This window comes from Phalaenopsis equestris, unplaced genomic scaffold (genome assembly GCF_001263595.1).
Source record: "Phalaenopsis equestris unplaced genomic scaffold, ASM126359v1 Scaffold235757, whole genome shotgun sequence".
NCBI lineage: Eukaryota > Viridiplantae > Streptophyta > Magnoliopsida > Asparagales > Orchidaceae > Phalaenopsis > Phalaenopsis equestris.
The window spans coordinates 38,548-50,578 of NW_018253616.1; positions in this window are offsets into that span (position 1 = coordinate 38,548).

The window sequence follows — 12,031 nt, forward strand, 5'->3', positions numbered from 1 at the left end:
GTGAAAGAATGTGAAAAGTTTTTAACATTAAGAAGAGGATACTAAAGTTCAAACTCATTAAAGGCTATCCAGATATAGTAATCCTTACATAAAAAAAAGGAGAGAGAAAGAAAATAAAAGAGAGAGAGAAAAAAAATAAAAGAAAAAGGATTGAAAATGATCCGTAGGTATTCTTGGGCTCTTTGACCCATTTTATATATGAAAAATAGAGGTTACAAGAGAGAAGGGGGGAGAATTCTCTCTACATACGATGGGTAAAAAAAAGAAAAGAAAAAGATGTGAGGAGATTCCTAATTAAAAATTGACTTCACTTGAATTAACTTAAAGAAGAAGGTTTGGCTACATTTTCTAAGCTTATATTTCAGTATTACCATATTTACTAGTAAAGTTTCATAAAGTTCTTTTCATATGGATATTCTAAGTGGCTTTAATATGAGTAATTTGTAATTTTACTTGAAAAGAATAGAGAATCGGAAATCTTAGACTTCACTGCTAGATATTCTTATACCTTTAGTATTAACTGGAGTTATTTTACATTTTTCTTAATTTATACTACTGTATTTAGTGGACTTAAATATGAAAATCTAGAAGTTAAAATCTTTACCATGAGTCATATTTTTATGTAGTAGAAAAGTTACTTGAGGAAAAGTTACTTGAGTTACTTGAGGACAAGTAACATTTAAGTTTGGGGGATTTTGATACACCAAAAATATATGCATTTTTAGACCCATATTTTATACTCATTGATGATGATATTGCACTTTAATAGAAGACATTTTTTATGTTTTATTACAGGTTGTTGATTTTTAAGGCTTGGAGCAAAAAGGAAGAAAAAATGATGAAGTTCGGAGTCAAAAAGGAGTTATTAAAAAATTGTTGAAAAATTATCAAAATGGAGTTTTTGAAAAATTATTCAGCGCCGACTGCGCCGTTTGAGCATGGATTATATTCACGGACCACTGGTGTCGATGGTGCCAATGTCGGTACAGACTCTATTTATAGAAGATTCAACAAATTTAGACGCTTTTTGAAGAGTTTTTGGATGCACCTATTGGAAAACCGACCTTTGGCTCTATTTAGAGCCGAAATTGATCAGAAAAGACTCTCTTCGCACCTCTTCGCGCTCCTTCGCTCGCTCCTGGTCTCTCTTCGCATCTCTTCGCCCCCCTTCGTGCCACTTTGCATCCTTACACACCATTCCACACCATTAGTCATTTATTTTCTTTATATTTTTGAGTTTTTGTGGGGAGTTTAAGTGTGAATTCTTATTTAAGAGTGTTGGAGAGGGATAGAAGTGAGAGATTTCTTCTTCCTACACTTTCAAAGAGAGGCTACAAGGGACATGCTTTGAGAAAGAGTTTCAGATAAGTGTTCTTTGTTTATTATTGTTGTATGAACTTCCTTTTATATATGAATTTTATATTTTGTTGTACCTTTCTCATGAAGTCTGAGTAGTTTCTTTTAACTTTCTACTCTGAAATATGGTAAAATGAAGAGATTCCTACTCTGAGGTATGTTAAAATTAAGAGATAATTTGGATGTGCCAATGCTAAAATTTAAAATAAATTGTGATGGTTTTTCAACTCCGCTCTTAATTTACTTTTCGATCTGGCCAATTGAATTGTTAAAATATGTTGTGAAACATATGATCCAGAAAATGGAGTATGAGTTCTACAACAGAATGAGAATCACATTTAAATCCATGAAGGAGTATTTCGTTCATGGAATTAAGTGCAAATAAATAGAGAAATATACATTTTTGGGTGTATAATTGGAGATTTTTAGGGTGATAGAATAAAATCTCCAATTCAATCTTAGTGTTTAAGAACTAAAGTGAGAGTTAGCCTACAAGGGAAGGGAAGTGGGAGCCAGGGATTTAGGAACTAAACCTGGGATTAGCCAAATATTTTCTATAACACTGAATCAGGGTAGAGAATTAAAATTGCTCCTATTTGGTACAATACATATTTAAACCATTTATCTCATCTCATTTCCCCAAGAACTCATTAGAACTCATTATAGTGGGAAATATGTTATTTCATATTAGAAAACTTCATCACATAAACATAGTTTAGTGGTTACTATTTTAAACTTTGCATTTAAATCTTGCTAGTAGTTAATAATTTAGTTCTTGTAGTATCTCAAACATTTGAAATTAGTGACAATAATTTTATTTTATTTCTATGAAATTCCTAGTTAATTTATCATTTTAAATTTAAACCTTCCTCGTGGGATTGATATTTAGGACTTAAATAGAAAGTTTTATATTACTTGTTAACGATACATATACTTACGTAGAATCCCAACATTAAGTGCTTAACGTTATTATTCATAAAATATCACATCAAGTTTTTGGCATCATTGTAAAGCGAAAAAATCTTGATAAATTTTACACAACTATATTTTGTAGGATCAGGGACTCACCCTGAGTTCTCCCATATTGACCCCACCTACTAAGTGCTAGAGGTCAAAGACAACATGCGGAACTTCAAGTTGGGAAAAGAATGGTTTAGAGTTTCTAATGGTAAGGGTTCCTTTTTCTAGTCCTCTAGGAATAGTAAACATGAAAGTCTTACGGCTAGACCCTAGGCTACTAAAGAGGAAAAACTAAACCTCAACCAAAAGAGAGGTCAACAAGGTACAATCAAAAGGATGAAGAATTCTAAAAGGAGTGAAAAAGGGTCAAATTTGGAACAAAAATGAAGAAAGTGCAAAAATGAACTGGGGCACCTAAGCGCCTGGTACCCCGCGCTTATGCTCCAAAAGTAGTTATTTTATGATTCATTGAATTTAGATAAATTTTTGAAGAGGTGTTTTAAGTAAACCTTGGTAAAAATGTGTGAAATATCACATGGGCGTGAAAATTTATTCAATTAGCTTTTGAGGAGGTAAATTATAGATGATTTGTTGAATGGAGACACATTTTGAAGGGACACCAAGGCACCTTTTGGATTTTTATTAAAGAAGACTTGGATCATCAAGATAAGAGGCCAACCACCCATTAAATTTTACAACCATCATCCATCCAAGACGCTGGTCGCCACCTTTGCGAGCCACTTTCTTTTTATTTTGAGTGTTTAGTTTGTATTGTGAGTGAAGGAAGAGAATTCAAAGGAACTTCAAGACATTTGGTGGAGAGGATTTGAGATAAGTGTTTATCTTTGTGACTACACTTGGTTTTAATTTAGATTTATTGTTTGTGTGCATGATTTTGTACTTTTAAACTCATGTGTGATTGTGTTTTCTCCATGGATTTTGAGTAGTTTTCTTTATCTTTTTCCTTAAAATGATAAGTGATTAAGTGTTGAAAGGAAGTTACGTGAAGTATTAGGCTTCAATTTTGGAAGAAGTTATGATGATTTGAAACCTTACACTTCATTTACTTCTTGATTTGGCTAATTAAGATGTTAATAACTCTTGTGAGAACTTGAAAGATCTGAGATGGTATTATCTTAGTCAACAAATTATTTAGAATCACATATTGATTTCATGGATGAAAATGTAGTTCATGGGGTTGAGTGCAAATAAATAGGGAAATAAACTTTTTAAGGGTGTAGAATTAGAGGACATTAGAGTGATAGGCTAAAGTCCCCATTTAATTTATAGTTTTAGGCTTTGATATGAGATGTTAGCCCCCAGGTGGAGGGAGAAGAGGGAAATCTAGAGTGAAATCTAGTGTTTTCCCTACCTAATCGGTTTTCAAGGCTATTCAAACTATAGATTAGCCAATATTCTTTATAGCATCTCCAGTAAGGGTAAAGAATATTATTGCTTCAATTTCACACAACACATTTAGAATAGTTTCACAATAGAATTTCTCTAATTATTACTGATTCATAATAAGGAAAAAGACATTTTACTTATACTGCCTTCATCTTGCAAATATTTAGTTAAGTTAATTAGTTGCTTACTTTATTTTGTAAACCAAAAACTACAAAAAGAATCAAATTTGCATTCCTATTTTAGCATCTTAAGTTTAAGTGAGAATATTTTGCTAAGTATATTTTTGTCATCTAAAATTTATAAACTTTCTAGTTTTCTAAAGTGAATATTGCTAATCTCCCCATGGGTTCAATATTTGAGGCTTAATCAAAAAGTTCTATATTACTTGATAACAATACATATACTTGCGAAGTATCTCATATCTAATTATTATTATAATTGTATTCTTCTTTGCTTCATAGAGGAAAATTTACCTTGGAAAGCTTATTTAGCTTTTACTTTGGAACTGCTTTTTGACTCTATTGCAAATTAAGAATAACTCTTAAGGAAATTAAGCATATAATCACATACATCATATTTTACATCTATATAGAAAATCGTGATTAAGTTTTTTGATCACTCTATTAAAAATTGGGAGGAGTTAAATAAGAAATTCCTAGCTATGCTTTTTCCACCTTCAAGGACAACTAAACTTAGAAACGATATTATCTCATTTTTTCAGTATAAAGGGGAGTCAATATATGAAGCCTGGGAAAGATTTAAGGAACTCTTAAGAAAGTGTCCACACCATGCTCTGCCCGATTGGTTAATAATTCAAACTTTTTATAATGGGTTAGTAGGATCCCTTAGGTCTAAAATTGATGTTGTTGTTGGTGGATCATTAATGTCAAAACCATTTGATGAAGAATATGCGCTAATTGAAGAAATGACTGCAAATGAATTTCAATGGCCCTCTGCAAGGGTAAATTCTTGCATCTCAGGTTGCTGCAATATCAAGGAAGTTAGACCAATTTGGAATGAACCAACCTCAATTTACTCCAGTAAGTGAGAACATTTCATTATGGCATATGATTGATTCTAACTTATCATATGAGACTTTAAATACCATAAACAACCTGTATTCTAGCTTTTATAACCAAGGTTGGAGGAACCATCCTAATTTTAACTGGTATCATACTATTAGGGGTGGAAACCAACAATGGGAAAATAATCATGCAATTCCTAATGAAATTTGGAATAATCAGGGGATCACAAACTTTAGACCTTCATATCCACAAAACTCTAACAATGATCAACAATTTGAAGATAATAATATGTCTATAAAAGAAGTGGTATTGCAAATGAGAAACTAGTTGCAAAGTCAAAATGTTGTGCGATTAGAAACATAGAGAATCAACTGGGATAAATTGCTAATTCACTTAGCAACATACCCCAAGGAACACTTCCTAGCAACACTGAGATCAACCCTAAAAAGAACAATGATGAACAAGTAGAAGTTGTTCAATTAAGAAGTGGAAGAGAGATAGAGGATGTGGTTAGAAAAGAGAAAGAAGTTGTGAGAGAAACAAAGGAAACTAAAAGACCTGAAGAACATGTTTCTAAGGATCTGAAAAAATTAATATCTCCAACTAAAATCAATTTAGAAAGACCACCACCTCCATCTCCTTAAAGACTTAGACAATATAAGGTGGATAAACAATTTTCAAAGTTCATGGAACTACTTCAGAAGTTAACGATAAATATTTCTTTTGCTGAAGCTTTGGAACAGATGTCAAGTTTTGCAAAGTTTATGAAGGAGATATTAAAATAGAAAAGGAAGTTTGGGGATTACGATACAGTTGCACTAAGTGAGGAGCGCAGCGCTATACTTCAGAAAAAACTTCCTCAGAAACTTAAAGAACATTTTAGCTTAACAATTCCTTGTGTAATTGGAGAAAGATTATGTGGAAAAGCTTTATGTAATTTTGGAGCCAACATTAATGTGATGCCTCTATCTATATTTAGAAGGTTAGGTTTAGTTGATATTTCTACCACTACTATAACCCTTCAAATAGTTGACGATCTATCATTTATCTAAAGGAAGTTATAGAAGACGTGCTTGTTAAAGTGGATAAAATTATCTTTCATATGGACTTTATTATATTAGATATAGAGGAAGATAAAGAAAATTCAATTATTTTAGGGAGATTCAATTATTTTAGGGAGGGGAGACCTTTTCTTGTTACTGAACAAGCTATGATAGATGTGCAAAAGAGAGAGTTGACTGTGAATATTAATGACCATGAAGCCACTTTTGAATTTTTAAAGACTATGAATTATCCAGCTGAGAGAAAAGATGTTGATTGTTTTTGGATGGATGAAATTGATTATCTAAGTAAAGACCTTTTTCCAAGAAATTTTTGAGAGTAAGTTAACGGATGAGATCAAAATAGACTTTAATGATGAGTTGAAAACACTTTTTAAGGAAGACTATATGTATGTTTAAGAGACGTGTGAAAAGATGAACGTTATCGAAAATATTAAACTTTTAATTCCATCTATTGTAAAATCTCATGAACTTGAGATAAATGTACCCCACATTATTTTAAAGCCTACCTATTTAGGGAATTCAACTATACCACCAGTTTTTATATCTTTAGATTCAACTCAATCATAAGAAGAACCTTAAGAAGAACCTGAATTGAAGAACCTGAATTGAATGATAAAATCAGTAAAAGATCTCCTAAGAAAGAGTTATTCAAAATCACTGATGACATATTCCATGGTATACATGCAAAATGAATGAGTTTTGATGCTAAGGCAACCAGAGTAAACATTGGATACATCAGATCATCAATGTTAGACCAAGCACTTTGTGGGTGTTAACCCATGGTTATCTTTATTATATGTATAGTGTGATTGTTGTTATGTTGGATTGGATAATGGTGAGATGTTGGACTTTGATCTGTGTTTGATGTTTAAGAGTATGTTTGATGTTTAAGAGTGGATTAGATTAATGTTGTGAGGTAATTCCTTCATCATTAATAGATTTGTATATGATTTCAGGTAGTAGCAGGTTGATGAGTCTTCTATGATTTAGTTCTTAACCGGAGTTGAGTGTTACCTTGAAGCTTGTAGATTTTGGACTTGGACCACTTCATGTAAACTCTATTACTTCCTTTACCTGACTTTGTCTTCTTTGAGTAAGGTCATGAACTTACTTAACGAAGAACATCTAGATGAATTGTACTATTTTTATTTACCAGATTGAGTATACCTTAGACTTAAAGTAACCTTGAAATTGACAACACATGAGGGAATTATGGCCCATGGGTGAAAACAATATAAAGTTTTATAATACACCCACGTTATTAGTGTGGTTTCTTTCGTTAGAAATTGAAAGTGAGGAGGGGAAATTTGAGTATAAGAGAGATCAAATTAACCTTAGTTGTTGTTTGTTTATGAATCTGCGAGTCTATGTATTGGAGTTTGTATGCCTATGTTTGTGAGTCAAGTTGAATGAGTCATTAGAGATGACAAAATTTAACTCAATATTTTAAACTTGTTAGCATCTAGCAATTCCTTTAAAAATTTTAAAATGTGTTCCTGTTTAATCTTTAACTTTAGTTTGTACCTGTTCTACAATTTAAAACTCCTTTTAGTGTTATGTCAAGCATGTTTAGGCTAGATTTACTGTTAAAACTCCTTTTAGTGTTAAGTCAAGCATGTTTAGGCTAGATTTACTTTCTACTGCAATATTTTACCATATGTTATTTGTTGATTTTTTTTAGGATGTGTAGTAAATTGTAAAAGTGATATTTCCCTGCCGCATATTTTTGTACTTCATTATTACACATGTTTGAGCTTAAGTTTGGGGGGAGAAAGAAAATGTTTCAAATTTAAACCTTACTTGTTTTCAAAAGTACTACAAATAAATTTGTATTTTATTTCTAATGATTATTGTTATGTGGAGTCACCTTAAGGATGGTAGAATTTTAAGTATAGAAATGGAGTAGGAAATCTTTGTGATATTTTTAGTGAAAACGGTGAACCTAGCGTTTAGAATATTTAGTGGAGAACTTGGGGAAATGAATAACTATCTCTAGCATGAATAATTTTATATTTAAAAAATTAAGGATTCTTAGAATATTTATTTTCAAACATTTAAGTCTATTTTAGAAAGTATTTAAGAAAAAATACAACTTTAAAGTGAAGGAAAGTAATAAGTTTGTACTTTAGAGGAGAATAGTGGAATTCAAAATCAATTAAGAACTTCTCCAGATATAGTAATCCTCACATATAAAAAAAATAAATGAGAGAAAAAAATAATGGATCAAAAAGAACTTGAAAAAAGAAAAAGAAAATACAAAAACAAAATTGAGTAGAAGCTTGAGGAGAGGTCCTAATCAAAAATTGGTTTCACTTGAGTCTTTCTAGAGTAAAGAACTTAGAACAATCCTAAGCTTGATTTTTACACTTATATTAAAAAAAATTATTTTTAAGAGAGTTCTTAAGTCTAGAAAGTAAATTTCATAGGATCCAAAGTTTGAAAAATCTGCATATATTTTTGAATTAGATAGGAAAACAAATTCCCAAGTTTGATGATAAATATTTTAGACCCCGGGCTGTCTGATTCACTAATTCTTCTAATTTGAACTATCACATTTTTAGAACAAAATTTTAGCAATTCTAAAGGATGACCCATTAACTCTAATCTACATAATTTTTTTTAAAATGTAGTATTACTTGAGGACAAGTAATGTTTAAGTTTGGGGTATTTTGATGTTCCTAAAAATGTACTATTTTTTATGCTATATTTTATAAAGATGTTGCACTTTAAAGGTATGTTTTCTTGTGTTTTTGGTTGTAGGTACATCAAATTGAAGAATTTTGAGTGATTGTAGCAAAAGAAATAAATTGGACCAAAACAGAGAAAATCTGGTCGAACTGGGGCACAGCGGATCCATGGGAGCCAAAACTAGGGACTTAAGTGTTTCTGCCAGGTGCTAAAGTGCACAAAATGGCACTTAGGCACCACCAGACAGAGAGGAGGGTGCTTAAGTGCCAAAAATGATGCCAAAAATGATTTTCAACGAGACGGTTTTCAACATATCTTCTAAAATATACGTCAGATTTGGACACTTTTTGAAGCGGTGCTTCGTGTGTCTCTTAGGGAATTCATTGGAAATTATAAAAGGGACTTTCTATAAAATTTTGGGGTGGTTATATGGACGTTTTTAATGACTATGAAGAGTCACTTGAGACACCTTTTGGAAGATTCGTTGAATATGGACACTTTTGAAGAGACATTTAAGCATCTCTAAGAAAATTATAAATAAGGCTTGGAAATGTTATTAAAAACTGAATCTTGGACTCTTAAACTAATTGGAAGAGGAGAAGTAGGCTTGGAGAAGAAGAAGAAGGCTTGGAAAAGAGCCTTAAGTAGGGAGACAAGGTGAGAAAGAAAGAGAGAGAGAGAGTGAGAGATTTCTTTTTTTTCTTTCACTTTGTTCTTATAGAGGATTGTAAGAAGATTGCTTTTGCTATGCAAGGATAGTTTGATTTCCATCAAAGATAAGTATTTTCATTGTATTTTGATTTTAATCTAGTACTTTTTTAGTATGGTTTTAAAGTCTTGTTCAATGAAAAGTTTTATTGTTTCTCCATGTGTAGTGAGTAATTTTCTTTACTCTTCCCTCTTATAATGAATTAGTATGAATGTGTAAGATATAGAATTGAGTAGAGTGAGAATATATTGTGATGATTTTACTTTATTCTTCATTTACATGTAAATTTGATCAACTTGCATGTTAAAATCTATTGTGAGAACATATTAGATCTGTGATTGTATTGTCTCAATCAATTTCTGTTAAAATCACATGAGATTGTATGGATGAGAATGTAGTATGTTAAAATCACATGAGATTGTATGGTTGAGAATGTAGTCCAAACTAAGACCTATACTTTGATGGGTGTAGAATTAGAGGACTTTAGAGTGACATGCTAAAGCCCCCAATTTATTTCTTAGTTTTAGGTTTTAATATTAGATGTTAACCTTCTGGTGAGGGGACGAGGAGACTCTAGAGTGAGATCTAATATCTCTCGTACTAACTAGGCTTTACGATTCTTAAAATATGAATTAGCCAATGTTCTTTATATTAGTTTACCGAGGGTAAATAATATAATTACTCTTATTTGTCACAATCTCTCTCACTACTTGTTTTACTTTTACACATGTCACTAATTTCATTGCATGAGGAAGGGTACTTTTAATATATTAAATCTCATATTTTGATTTTCACTAAGTATTTTAGTTTAGGAGTAGAAGTAGTATTGCAGTGATAATTATAGGATATTATCAAAATCAAACCTTTATCGACTTTTCAGGATAGGGCGTATTATTTTAGACTAGAACTTCTCTTGAAAACCGCCGTGATTAACCTCGATCTCTGTGGGATTGATATTCGGGGCATAATCAGAAAGCTCTATATTACTTGATAACAATATGTATACTTACGTAGAGTCTTAATTTTTAAAAATATAATTGAAAACTTACTTTTCTTGGGATCAAGTTTTTGGCACCTTTGCCGGGGATCAAATCTTCAAGTAATGGTTTTAACTTCATAAATCCTTACATATAGGATCAGAAAACTCAAAAAACTCCCTCAGGTTTGGTCTTTTTTTAAAGAAAAGTTTAAATTCAAGTTCATTTTAGTCGTATGTATAGGTTAGTTAAAGTTTGTATAGCTTTTGGCTATATTAGATTAGGTTTTAGCCAATTGGATTGAGAGAATTTATCCCTAGGGTGTAGACATCTTTAGTTCAACATTCCAGCGGGAACAATAAATGGATGTCGTCCATTTTTTTGTATTGGCAAAGGATGACACAGATTCAATCAGACAACAGATTGCAATGAAGTCGAGATAGCTAGATCAACTCTAGCACATCGGGCCATGTGGAAAGTGCATCCAACTGCAGTGTGTTGCATGTTTGTTTGACAGGTGTAAGAATGACAAGGCGCCACTTGACTTATGTGAGAAATTCAATATTTTCTGAATTAAATTAATCCATAAAAATACTAATCCCTTGAAAATTTATTATCTAATTAATATAATTCATAAATGAAATAAAATGCATTAAACTTGGTGAACAGAGAAGAATAAAAAAATAAATCTTGGCAAATTAATCCACTATAATTTTTAAAATCAATTAAAATATTTGATCAATTATTAAATAATTAAAATTAAAATATAAAACAAAATTAAATAAAATTTGGAGTGATTATGTTATTTGACCTTGGGGACTTTCTCTGATTTTTCCAAGATCAGATATCACCTCTACACATAAAATCCTAATTTCTAAGGAAATTGACAATTAATTAAGAAAATAATTATTAAAATTTAAGTATTATTTAAAAATATAAAATCAATTGGAAATTGAAGAAAATGTTTTAAATTGAACCCATAGCCTAGTTTCTTTGATTATGTTATTTGACCTTGGGGACTTTCTCTGATTTTTCCATGATTTGAGCCCAATTTTGGTATAGGTCAAACCCCCAATTTTGGTCACATGACCTAATCTCATAAAATTGAACCCATAGGCTAGTCAATTGGCCCCAATTAATGTTGCAAAATCTTTATAACATTCCTACACATCAAAATCAACCATCAATTGGCCTTGATGAAGCTTCAAATCCATTTGATTTTGGCCTAAATCCAAAATTCCCAAATTTAGCCCCAAATTGGCTATGTCCCCAAATTTCACCCAATTGATTGCCTTAATCCCCAAATTGGCATCCAATTCATGTTGAAAAATCTTCATGGGGTCCCTATTGACCATTTACAACAATCAATTTGGAGTTTTTCCAAGGCTAGCTCAACATAGACCCAAGCCTAGCCCAACATGACCAAATTGATTAAAATTCAAGATTCCCTCAAATTGACCCTTCAATTGAGCCCAAAACCACTTCAATCCTTCACCAAAGTTGTCCATTATGATCATCCACACCAAATGCAACATATATTTAGGTCTGTCGACGCTATTTCGGGTTGGTTTGTGGGGTTGCCCGTAAGAAGCTGTCGGTCGCTGGAATTGAAATTCCGTCGCCCGCTTCGAAAGGACATTGAAGTATGAAATCAAACTGACCCCATATTTTTCATAGTTTAAAATAAAAGAGCACTGTACCTCAAATCCTGTATCTATCCCAAAGGATAAACACAAGACTTGAGGATAAGGCTCGATCAAATAAACTAAGGAAAGTATGACGTCTGTTTAGTCTGCGAAACCTTTGTATTTGCCGACAAGTTCCCCTATTTAATATAAAGTATTA